General features: G+C 43.9%; 1 protein-coding gene across 1 annotated transcript in view; it reads left to right on the top strand.

Annotated features, from left to right (window-relative positions):
* Nucleotides 1-12,210, top strand: part of EBF2 (EBF transcription factor 2) — a gene marked incomplete at both ends in the record, with an annotated part of 192,077 nt that overhangs the window by 138,397 nt on the left and 41,470 nt on the right. The gene's annotated exons all lie outside the window — the stretch shown is intronic.

Raw genomic sequence — 12,210 nt, 5'->3', positions numbered from 1 at the left:
TGCTGTAATGGTCAAGTGAAAAGCTTGGATCAAGTTCAAAATATGAAACAAAACCAGAGATGGTAGATAATCATGAGAGTGATCTAAAGGAATGGTAGCTTAGGAATTCCTAGAATATACATATATATCATTCAGAATGACAAATGTAATAATTTTAAACCAGATGGACAAATAACGTCAATGCTCTACTTTTGTTATATGATCAAACGTAGATTTAATCTGAAGTTTTTTGATTGTTTTGTTTTGTTTTTTTGTGGAGATTTGATCTGAGCAGGATAAAAATACAAAATATTTCTAACCAAATCATGAATCCAGCCAAACTCTCTCTCCTCTCTCACCCCTTCTCTGTCCACTATCCCCCAAACATTGGTGGAACCTAAATTCTTTTTCCAAAAATGATCAAATGAGAACAAAATCATTATATCAAACTTATTTTCCAATCTGAACCAAACCTCTCTTTCATTCAGTTCAAGTCCTAAGTATCATGGGCATATAAAATATTTATTGAAACGCAAGGGTTTTAACCCTTTTTTTGGGGGGGGGGGCTCAGACCCCTTTGAGAATTTGGTATGAGCTGTAGTTTTGTCCCAGTAAAAAGCTACATTTCAACAAAGTTTTGCTTACAATGTCAGGGCTTCCGAGACCTCTTAAGACATCTCTGAGAATTCCACGGACCCCTGATCTAAAGAAATGAAATTCATCTACCACCCAGTGGGCACCCTCCGTGTAACTTAACCCTTACGATGGGGACCTGTCCACTTAGGACGCATCCTGATGATCTTCCCCTTCTCTTGGCTGTTCCCGGATGACGCCCGGATCCACATCCTCAGACCCCCCCCTTCTCTGGAGCTGCAGACACCCAGATCTGCCTCCCTCCTGGGCATCTTCCCTTGGATGACTAGTGAGCGCATGCTCACAGCAGAACTCAGTGCTTCCTCCCGGATCCGTGCCTTCCTCCTAAGTATCTGTAAAATCAGCCTCCCTCTCCTGAAAACCTGCAGTAGGCCCTTGCCTTTCCTCCTTCCTTGTCTACTGCATCCTCAGCACGGCTGCCAAAGCGATCTTTTAGAACATGTCACTCCTCTGCTTAAAGTAGGTGATAAATATCTCCTGTCCATGGACAAAAGCTCAGATTTTAAAAGGCACGGCTGAGAAGTAGCTTCATACCAGGCAGGGCTTCTGCCATGCACCCGTCCTGACGCTTCCATACATTCCCCCACCCACCAGGCACACCTCACTGATTTCTATTCCATGGAATATTGCTGGGAACCTTCTCACCCCTCTGCCTGGGAGCCCTTTACTCTTCACCAGTCTGTGACTTCTGCTCATGCTTCAAGCCTGCACCTGAGCATCATCTCTTTAGTGAGGCATTTTCTGGCAGACCTATTGGCCAACATACTTCTCTACAGGCTTCTACTATGCCATTGATCACATTGTCTTCCAATTACTATTTGTCTAATAGCCTGTGTGCTGCTTGAGGATAATCTGTATGTTTTATTTATTTTTGTATTTCTCCCCCATGCCAGTCACTCTGTGGAGCTCAAAAAATTGTTATTAAATGAATGGATTTATTTATTTATTTATTTATTTATTTATTTATTTATTTATTTATTTATTTATTTATTTATTTATGGCTCCGTTGGGTCTTCGTTGCTACGTGTGGGCTTTCTCTAGTTGCAGAGAGCAGGGGCTACTCTTCGTTGCGGTGCGCGGGCTTCCCATTGAGGTGGCTTCTCTTGTTGCCGAGCACAGGCTCTAGGTGCATGGGCTTCAGTAGTTGGGCGCGTGGGCTCAGTAGTTGTGGCTCGCGGGCTTAGTTGCTCCGTGGCATGTGGGATCTTCCCGGACCAGGGCTCCAACCCATGTCCCCTGCATTGGCAGGTGGATTCTTAACCACTGTGCCACCAGGGAAGCCCTATTCAATGAATTTTTTAAGAGAAAGAAAGAAAAAAGATAGGAAGGAAGGAAGAAAGGGAGGGAGGGAGGGAGAAAGGGAGGAAGGAAAATAAGAAAAGGGCCCCCAAAGTATCTGAATCCATGGACCATTAAGGCAGAAAATCACTTCTGCCCTCCTTGAAATGGAACAATTAGTTGAAACACACAGATTAACAGCTCAGTGAAGGAAAGGAAAAGAAATTTATGTATAGTTTAAGCTGACAGGCCTGTTAAGACATAATGTACCCCGTTCTTTATTTCCCTGCATCGTGAGTGGAGAGCGGACAGTTGGAAAATCCAGAAGAAAATCAAGCCACTTTCTTGGAAGAGTCAGGCATGTTGTCATTACCCACATTCAAATTCTGAAACACAGTAGAAGTTGACAACAATCAGGGCTTTTGTTGCCAGTTCACTCTCATAGACAGGCTGGCTGGGTCTGCTCCACGTCAGAGGGAAAACACAGATGCCCTCATTCACTGATTCATTCACCCACCAGTACTATCGAGGAAATTCTGTGAGCCAGGCAGTATCCTAGGTGCTGCAGATATATCAGCAAGCAAAACAGAGAAAATTCCTCACCCTTGTGGGACTTATATCCTAGTGGGGAGATGAGGAAAGTGAGATAAATGAGTGATTTACGTAGCTTAGCTCTGCTTTTCTGAGGTCTTCAAGTGAACTGACTGGAGGCACAGGGGCCCTGGTGCCCGTCGTCCTTGTATTGCCTGCTGGGACTCAGTGGTGTGGTCAGGTACAGATGGTATGGGAGCCCAGTGCTACCTGCCATTGTAATAATAGCAAGTGTGGATGCTCTTCCCAATAGCTTTCAGAGTTTTCCACAGCATCAGCTATAATAGGACACATGTCAGCAGATCACGTACTGGAGACTGGGAAGCTGAGAGGCCTTACCAATTCCCCCACCCCACCCTGCCTCAAAAGGACTGTTTTAAACAGACCTGACCACTGCAGAAGACTGCAGTATTTCCCATCACATGGGCTGCACCAACTGCTACATTACTCTTTCTGGAGTTGGTAGCAGGTGCCTTGAATCTCCAACCCTAGAATCATTTAAAATGAATTCCTTCATTCCAACGTGTAGCTTTCTTGTTGTTGGGATACAGATTCTTCCTAGCATTTGCTGAACGTTTCTGAGTGACTCACGGGTGTGTCAAGTTCACCCCTAACGATTCCCTTTTTAGATGAGGTCCACCAAAGTAATCATTTTGTTATACAGCTGTGTCGGGGAGAGAATGGAGATACGTCCACAGTTCTCGCCATGCTTTGCTTCAAAAGATAAGAATTCAGGAGGTGTGGAGGGGTGCATACATGCTTTCAGGTGAAAGAAAAGTCATTTCCAGGGTCAGATTGGGAGAGACATCAGTGCTGAATTGATTCCTGTTTGATTACAGAGATCTGTGTACAACCCCAGGAGGGGCCTGCTAGAAGGGCCTTTTGAGGGGGGTCCTGGAGGAGGTGAGGGAGGGGTTGGTGTCCTTTGCAAGGACACACCTAGCAGGTCTCGCAGACCTCTGAGGAAGAAAGCAGACATGCACGGTGGTGGGAAGACACCAAGATCTCCTCCATCAGAACGGAGAAACGAAGTGAGGCGTGTGAGGATGGACTGATGTCATCAGGGTAGCTGGATAACGTGGGAGGCCTACAGCCTGTTACTGCAACGTGCTGGAGGCGACCACTGCACCAAAACAACGGAGAAGTTCACGTGGATGGCAGGGCCCCTAGTCCACACAGCTGGGTGGCGGCCATTCGTCTATTTGACTAAACGATGCAAAAGCAAAGGGCAGGGCTACTCATGCCTTGGAACGGGGCCAAGCTCCATCCAACAAACCCGTATGACTTCTTAAACCCCAGCTCTTACATAAAACGTTTTAATGGCATCACCATCTATTTTCCTTAAATAAAAAGAATGGTGACTATTTCTCTCACACCCGTGAAGAGGGAAACGAGAGTTTACATTAACTCCAAATGGTAAAGATTTAATACAGCTCCAGCTGCCTGCAGGTTTCTTCAGTTCAAGTCTCTCAGTTCAAGATCCACCCCAGGTGCTCTGTGATCTCACCCACCGTGTGAAGGTTGCTGGGCTACTGAGCCACACTTTTAAAGCACAGAATGAAAAGCACTTGACTTATGGCGTCTCTGATCAACAGGTGGGTCCATTATCTGGTGATAGCACAAACCAGCGAGTCCAAATTAAGAAATAGTAATTATTGGGGCTTCCCTGGTGGCACAGTGGTTGAGAGTCCGCCTGCCGATGCAGGGGACATGGGTTCGTGCCCCGGTCCGGGAGGATCCCACATGCCGCAGAGTGGCTGGGCCCATGAGCCGTGGCTGCTGAGCCTGCGCTCCGCGACGGGAGAGGCCACGGCAGTGAGAGGCCTGCGTACCACACACACAAAGAAAAGAAATAGGAATTATCTCTTTGGAGTCAGAAGAAAACCTCTGAAGGCCTGAGGATCTTCTGCCCAGTCTAATGCTTTAAGCTTGGGAAAAGCTTTCTGTGGGTAACTTCAAGCTCTTGCCTGTTGGACAGTATACCCTCTGCCCACCCCCATCACCCCCTACTTTTGCTATCTCACATGGGGACAAGAATTAGGGTTTAAGAATTTTGACCAACTCACACAGGAACTGTGTTTTGAATTATTTGTGGGAGAAAAGGAGAGACACAAAAGCAGGTAGTTGCCTATATAACCCTTGGGAAAGGATATGTCAGATTTCAGTTAGGTGGAAACAAACCCTAAATGCTCCACCATTTTAAGAGACTCAAATTTGGGCACTAAAACCTACCCTTGAACATGTTCCAGGACCATCAGATGCAGAACTTCCTGGAAAGCAAAGCTTTCTTAGTTTCACAATCAGAGTGCATAGATTCTTAAGCTGCTTATGGGGCCTACGTGCTCCTGGGTTTTGACGCATGACAGGTGATTCATGAGGTCCCTAGGGACAGAGTTTGGTGAAAGAGAATGGCCCAGCCAAATCAAGAATGGCATCGAATGTGTTAAGGCTCCCCTGTGAGCCTCAAAATGTCTGCTAGTAAAATACTGCCCTGGACCATAACCATCCCTCTTGGCATACGTTTCAGATGGGACAAGCATTGCCCTCAATGGAATAAAATGATGTAGGGTAGATGGTAGCAAGCATCACTGGCCTTTGAGATGAAGAGAAATTTGGCTGTAAAGCAGGTCAATGACCTTTGGGCTTCCTGATGACCTAAAAGGCAGGATAAAAAAATTGCCACTTGATTTCTGTACCTATTCAACTAGTTTTTTAAAAACAAGCTCTAAAAGGTGTCCATCCTAAGCCAAACTTGCCCAAATATGCCAGCAGACATGCCCTTTGGCATACTGCTCCACTTACACCAGTTAGAATTTTTTTTTTATTGCCAGAATAATCATTTTGGTACCCTTGAGTTGTATGATAAAAGTTTTTCAACTCTTCAAGGCCCTATCTCAAATCTCATTTCCTTGATAAAACTGTTACTGCCTTCAGTTCGGGTTAATTTTCTTACCTTTGGACTCCTAGAGGATACAGTGGCCACATAATTCAGCCCTCAATTATGTATTACCACATAGTAATATCTCCTGATTATGTGTAGTGTTTGTTCTGCTTTAAAAGTTGCATGCTAGGGGGTTTCCCTGGTGGCGCAGTGGTTGAGCGTCTGCCTGCCGATGCAGGGGACGCGGGTTCGTGCCCCGGTCCGGGGAGATCCCACATGCCGCGGAGCGGCTGGGCCCGTGAGCCATGGCCGCTGAGCCTGCGCGTCCGGAGCCTGTGCTCCGCAACGGGAGAGGCCACAACAGTGAGAGGCCCCGCGTACCGCAAAAAAAAAAAAAAAAAGTTGCATGGTAAACGCCTTGAGGTAGTGACAGTGTTTTCTGTAGGCTTCCATTGCATGTGGCATGGTGCCTGGAAGATCACAAAATAACTCTGACTCACTGAAACACAGCGCTGTCTGGTGACTTACGAATGTATCTTCTCGGGACTTATGTCATTAATGCCACAGCCCCCTCCCTTGCTGTGAGCAACTCCAGAACGCCCCACATCTGTCTCAGCAGCAATCAACTTTGCGTTCTCTCGTTTGCTACTTGATACTCAACTGAACAGAAAATGTAACCTTGGGGAATATGAAACACCAGCGATTGCTAAGAATGCTGGGAATTTCTTAAAAAAAAAAAAAAGGATGACAAAATCCATACTTACGGGGTAGGTAGGTGTTTAAAGGTAATTTTGGAGACTCTGAAGTCTAGTAACAAAGAAAAATCCGGGCTTTCAATCTGGCTTGGAAATGTAATGTGTGCCAAGAATAAAGAGGTAGGGAGAAACAATTTGCAGTAGCCAATTTGTTTGTTCTTTGCCTGGGTTGAATTACGGAGGCTTAGGCTAATTGTTTCATCAGATTCCCCTTGTCGAATGTGAGAACTCGCCAGTGTTTAAAAACATCAATGGAGTATTTCTTCTCACGATATGGACTCCAAACCTGACTGCCCACCACAACCAGAAGTCTGTCTTGATTTTCTCTGTCCCTTTAGTGGTCTCTGTGTTTCTTTCCTCCTTCCACAGGTGGAAAATAAAATCCCACATAATAGTTATGCTTTGGGAAAGCTGAAATAACATATATAGCAACCGAACAGTTATAAGGGAAAAGCACATCATGAATTTAAGTCCATTTCCAGATGTAAAATGTCATAAAGAATTTTTTCCATACTTGGCAAAATAACAGGGATTTTCGAGGCCATTTTATTTAGCTTGGTGTACGCATGTTTGTAAGTAGGTATCAGAGTCTTCCACGTCGAGTGGGCTATAAATGCTACCTATTGTAACTTAACTGAGATTAAACTACCAAACGCTCCATCTGCAGTTAGAAGGTACATGATCCTCATTGAAATGGAGGGGAAATGTGTCTGACTAATGGTAGAATTGGGTGTGTTTTCAAAGCAACGACTCTGATCCATACAGGGAGGTTTCCAACCAGTGTGATTATTCTCTAGCAAGTACAGACACTGGGATTCTCGCCTGTTTCAAAGAGCAGATCATTTAGTCATTCCACACCTTTTTCATTTTGACTTCTCTTTTTCTTTTACCCTCCTGTATGACACTTAGGGTCTTTGTAGGAACACCTGGGTATGAGCTGAGAAAGCCTGGCTGGGAGTAGTATCCAAGCTGGTCATTCCTCTGATTCAACTAAGTCATACGGTTAGAGCTTTGAGAAGGATGGATTTTTTTTCTTAAATGTGATGTTCCAAAGAGCCATAGACATTTTGGAGAGATGGTGGGAATCAATCAGGGTGGTAGAAGTCCTCCTGCCACATGCTGTCATTCTGATGCCAAAGAAACAGCTCCTCTACTGGAAAATTAGTTGTACAGGCAGATTAACGGATGTGTCCACCTAAAGGGTAACTCCCACTGTGGCCTTTTATAGGCAGGAAAGAGCTCTTTACAACTCAGCTCCTGCTTTGTATAAATTATTAGAGTGGGGGACATGGGAGTGCCTTTGGATAATGAGAAGGAAAATATAATTTGAGAAAGCCAATCCGTTTTCTTGAGTACTTTGAGTGGACTGCTCACACAGTTGTAGCTTTTGTTCTTAAAACTTTCTTGTATTTTTCAAGGGGAAATACAAACTTTTTACTCACGTTTCTACTTCTGTATAATCAGCTAAAACTGCCGTTTAATTGGATGATTCAAAATGGAACCTACACTGTCATGCACCAGTTGGTCTGCGTTTATTGATCTGGCCTCACCAAAAATTAGAGATCACACTAAACAAAATGAGGAGTGGCAAAACGTGAAAAACTACTTTCGCTTAAAATAATGCAAGCAATTTCAATAGATCCTTACTTCTCTTTCTTGACACCTTGAATGAAAGCTACCGTGTCATAAATGATATTTGCGTGAATATAATTGGTTGTTGCTTTTGTGTTGAGTTGAAGCGTACCAGTTGAGGAGAGCTCTAGTCTACAATGGCTTAGTTTTCAGATCTGCAGACTCTCCTACTGGAGCTTTGAGCTGAAATACAGATACACCAACTTTGAGAAACAAATGAAAGCTGTCACCAGTGTCAACAGCAAAAGCTGGGGGTCCATCCCACACAAATTATGGACATCTGTATTCCTAACTGGCATCCTTTCGGGCTGTGCCAGCAGAATGGCAGTGCCAAGAGAGTCTGACAGCTGTATAGAAGACTAGGTATCAGGTTTAGGTGATAGGAGACACTGATGAGACAGAGAAGTCCTTTTGGATGGAATATTCTCCATATGTTTATTATAATACTCGAGATTTTTAGTTTCAGGTACCTCAAACTAAAATACGAATGGTATTTTGTCAATACTAAATTCACTACTTCTAAAACAGATCAGTTTATGATCTTAGGAGAACAAGCGGTATGGTATTGATGAGTCTGTGATCAGAAGATCGTTGGCAAAGATGCCTACAAATAGTTAACAAGGTAATGGTAAGAAATGTTGACCTTGATTTGTTTAGCTAAGATGTAAAGATTTTTGAAGGTCAAAGGTGTCCTTGTGTAGTGTTTTGGAGTCTAACTGTGTCTGACCCTCTAACATTAAGCTGCTGTGGCCTGCAGTTTTGAAGAGTGAAGCAAACCAGGGGGAAAGAGAGAAGGGGGAGAGAACAGGAAATGGAGTGAGGTGTTTCAGGAAGTTGTCAGGGGTTGACTGATTGATTCCAGATGGAAAAGGTCAGCCTTCGTGACCCAGGAAATACTCACTGGGGGAAAGAAGTTGGCTTGTGGAAGGGGAAGGCCTGGGAGGGAGACGATGCTGGAATGCACAGTCCACTTCCTTCAGTCTTCAAACATTCAGAAACGTTAACTTCTCTGAATAGAATAATATCAGTGTTGTCATCGTTCATCAGAAAACAGTGAAGGAAGTTAAACTCGAAGCTTTGAATGTACCAAATGGATCTTCACCTCCATAATGTAGTTCACTCTTCCAGAAGGAGAGTGAGTGTATGGAAAAGTCAGTATTTGTGTGTGTCTCCATGTATAAGAAAAACAACCATTCCTAAAAAAAAAAAAAGAACCACCACCAAACATGTCTGGTTTCACGTGGTGGAGTTTGTGTATCAAATCCTTTACATTTTATAAATTCAGTTAAATTGGCAGGCTCTCTTAGATCCCTCAAAGTCTAAGATATTTGGAATATTAAAAACGGGAACTTGCCTCATATCTATATATATACAGGCACACGCACATACATTTGGACATAATTTAAAATCTTGTAATAAATTTTGCAGACACTGAAATAATTCAGGTTAATTCCCTTGCTGTCATGAGAGGCCAGCGCTAGCCAGCAAGAGATTAAAATTTATTTCCATTGTTAATAGAAAATAATGAAGTGCATCTGAACCATCAGGGTATGTCATTCGGGAAATGTTCTCTTTGGAACCAAGTCTCACTCCACCCAAATGGACAATGATGAAATCAGCTGGCTCAAGAAAGCCCCATATTTTGTGGCAGGAATGCACGAGGAGCGTTCAAGTACAGTATAACACGGAGCTTGTGGAATGAATTAACGTGGTCTCGGAGAGAACGCTCTTCACATCCGCATCATCTTCACACAGGTTGAGGTTCCCCTCCTGCGCCTAGCACAGCTCGTTAGCAGTTAAAGCCTGAAGCACCCTCTCGTTTTTGGTTTTTTCCAGGGATGACAGCTATGTCTTTTTTTTTTTTTTTTTTTTTTTTAACTTGTGTGTTGAAGGATGGGAACAGTGTTCCTGATCAAGGGAACAGCAAGTATTAAGCTGAGGAGTGGATGTGGTATTTTATGCATATAAACTAAGACATACTCTTTCTTTGGTCTTACCTGAATAATGTGATGAAATCAGCATCCTTCCAGTTACAAAGACTAAGAGTGATTTTGGAGCCTACCTTCTTTGCCACCCCTGCATCTTAACAGCTATGTCTCTGAAAATCCATTCACGCACACAATTTACAAAAGTGATCCGATTCCTCTTTTTTTACTCCGCTTTGTCCTATTATTTTCTGCGGATAAGCAGAAACAGAGGTGATTGCTTTCAGCTTTCGTGTTCATCTTAACCCCTCTCTCCCTTTGACTATGATTCCATCCTGTGCTCTGCTGAGAGGCCCTGATAAGAGCTTGTGCCTCGTGCCCTTGCAGGGAGTGATGGATGTCTCTGTCTTATGGTTGCCACCGCAGGATAGGAACTTTCTGGAAGGCCTTTCCCCAGACTCTTACCATGTTAACATGGACACAATTGAAAACAGACCTGGCGCTAGACAGGCTGCATCCCTGACTTGTGAGCAATTACACTGATATAATTTTCTGAATGACAACGGAGTTTCCTTTAAGTTCATTCTGGTGTCACAGGGAGGCAGGGACACCGAATCGGTGGTGCCTTCACAAGTGAGGAGCTGAGGTGTGGGAGAGACACTAGCCAACCAGGAACACAGTGTTCTGTGGTCTTAGAATCTCCAGGGCCTGACATAATAATACCCAATACATACCAGGAGCTCAGGGAATGCTTTTGAGTTGGTAAGCACAGCCATTTATGTCCATGTAAAAATTCCTGTATGCCACTGTTATGCCATGGCACCAGGCTAGGTGAAATACTTTGTGGACTCATGAGTTTAGGGGTTCTCCCAAACCCTTATTATATTACAATATATATAAAAATTCCTTTTAGAGATACCATCTGAAATCCTATTTAAGGTTAAAAAAATTCAGGAGAGTGTTGCCTTGGCAAGGGGTAGAGGGTAGGGTGGACTGAAAAGGGGCACCAGGTAACTTTCTGGGGAGATAGAAATGTTCTATACTGTGATATGGCGTGGATTACCTAGCTGTATCCCGTTTGTCAAAATTGTGCAGCTAAGATTTGTACATTTCAATGCATGTAAATTTCACTTTAAAAGGGGGGGGTTCATTCTATTTATTTTGTTTGCTTAAAATAATTCATAGTAAAAAAAAAAAAACTTTAAGTGCTGTGGAGTGAATCTTCTTTCATGTTAAGAAGTAAGGCAGGGTCAAGGTTTGTCCCCACATTGTTTAATAAGTAAGGAAGGGATGGCAGAAAATTTCCAAGTAGCATATCAGTGAATTTCATTTGGGAGTGGACAGGAAGAGCCATTTTTAAACACAGCTCTTCATTACATATCTATTCAATGCCTTTCCTCAGGTCTATACATATACATGAATATGTATGTAACAAGTTCCTTTCTCAAAAAAAAAAATGTCATGTGTAACTAACAAGTAGACTGGTTTCTAGGATGACTCACCTTCCTGGGTCAGTAAGTAGGTGGTGGATATGACCAAGTCAATGCAGTTCTGCTGTGCTTTCCCACTGTTCCTTGGCCGATCGCCACCTCTTTGAACTTCTCCTGCACCCTGATCTGCAGCACACACATAGAACTCAATCTGACCTCATTCTGTGTGCTACTTGTTTTGCTTGTTTACCATGTTTCTCCAACCTGCAAGTAAGCTCTCTGAGGGTAGGGACTATGCCTTGTAACTTTTGTGGTCACCTAGCCCCTGAGTCCCCCTTGCTGGAGCCTCCCCTGTGGGAGGGGCTCAGTGAGTAATATCCTCTGTCCTATGGACTGGCCAAACAAGGCAGGGGCGAGGCACCTAGGATGGGAACTCATCCATAAATGCTTTACGTTTATTTTCTCATTTTATCCTTATTTTATCTCATTCAGTCCTCAAGATAGGCATCATTGTGTATGTTTTACAGATAAGGAAAGTGGACATCCGAAAAGGTTAAGTATAATTCTTCAAAGGTTCTAAGTTAGGAAGTAGCAGGCATGGGATTTGAGTTCCGTTTTGTTGGACTTTAAATCATGCCCTTCCACTACTCCACACCCATCTCTTCCCTTTCGTCTGGTTAGATGCTAAATGTCCTACATTTTCAACACTGAATTCCGAATCCTTACCTTCTCACCCAAGGTCTGAGCATCTCCGCCGCTGCTCTCCAGCATGGGGGACACCAGGTACATCAGGACATCAGGCAGCATGTCCATACCCCAGCATTACTTTGGCACACATCAGATGTTCGGGAACCCATTCCTGAAAAATGAGAAATGACCTCCCAGCTGGTGTTTCCGTCTTAGCTTCCTGACCACACACAATCTGCTCCTTGACTGCAGCCCGAAGGGTCACCTGGGAATGATCGTCCAAGTCCTTTGATAGAGATGAGGTTCCTAGAACCAGCCAGTCAGATTGCCAGCTTCCACACTTCATCACCTGGGCATAGTTGGAGCACTAATACGTGATAGCACATGGGCGAAAGGTG

This window comes from Mesoplodon bidens (assembly GCF_964165515.1).
Source record: "Mesoplodon bidens genome assembly, chromosome: 6".
Lineage (NCBI taxonomy): Eukaryota > Metazoa > Chordata > Mammalia > Artiodactyla > Ziphiidae > Mesoplodon > Mesoplodon bidens.
Note: the sequence above shows the minus strand (reverse complement) of the source record. Positions and strands in the feature narration are given on the sequence as shown.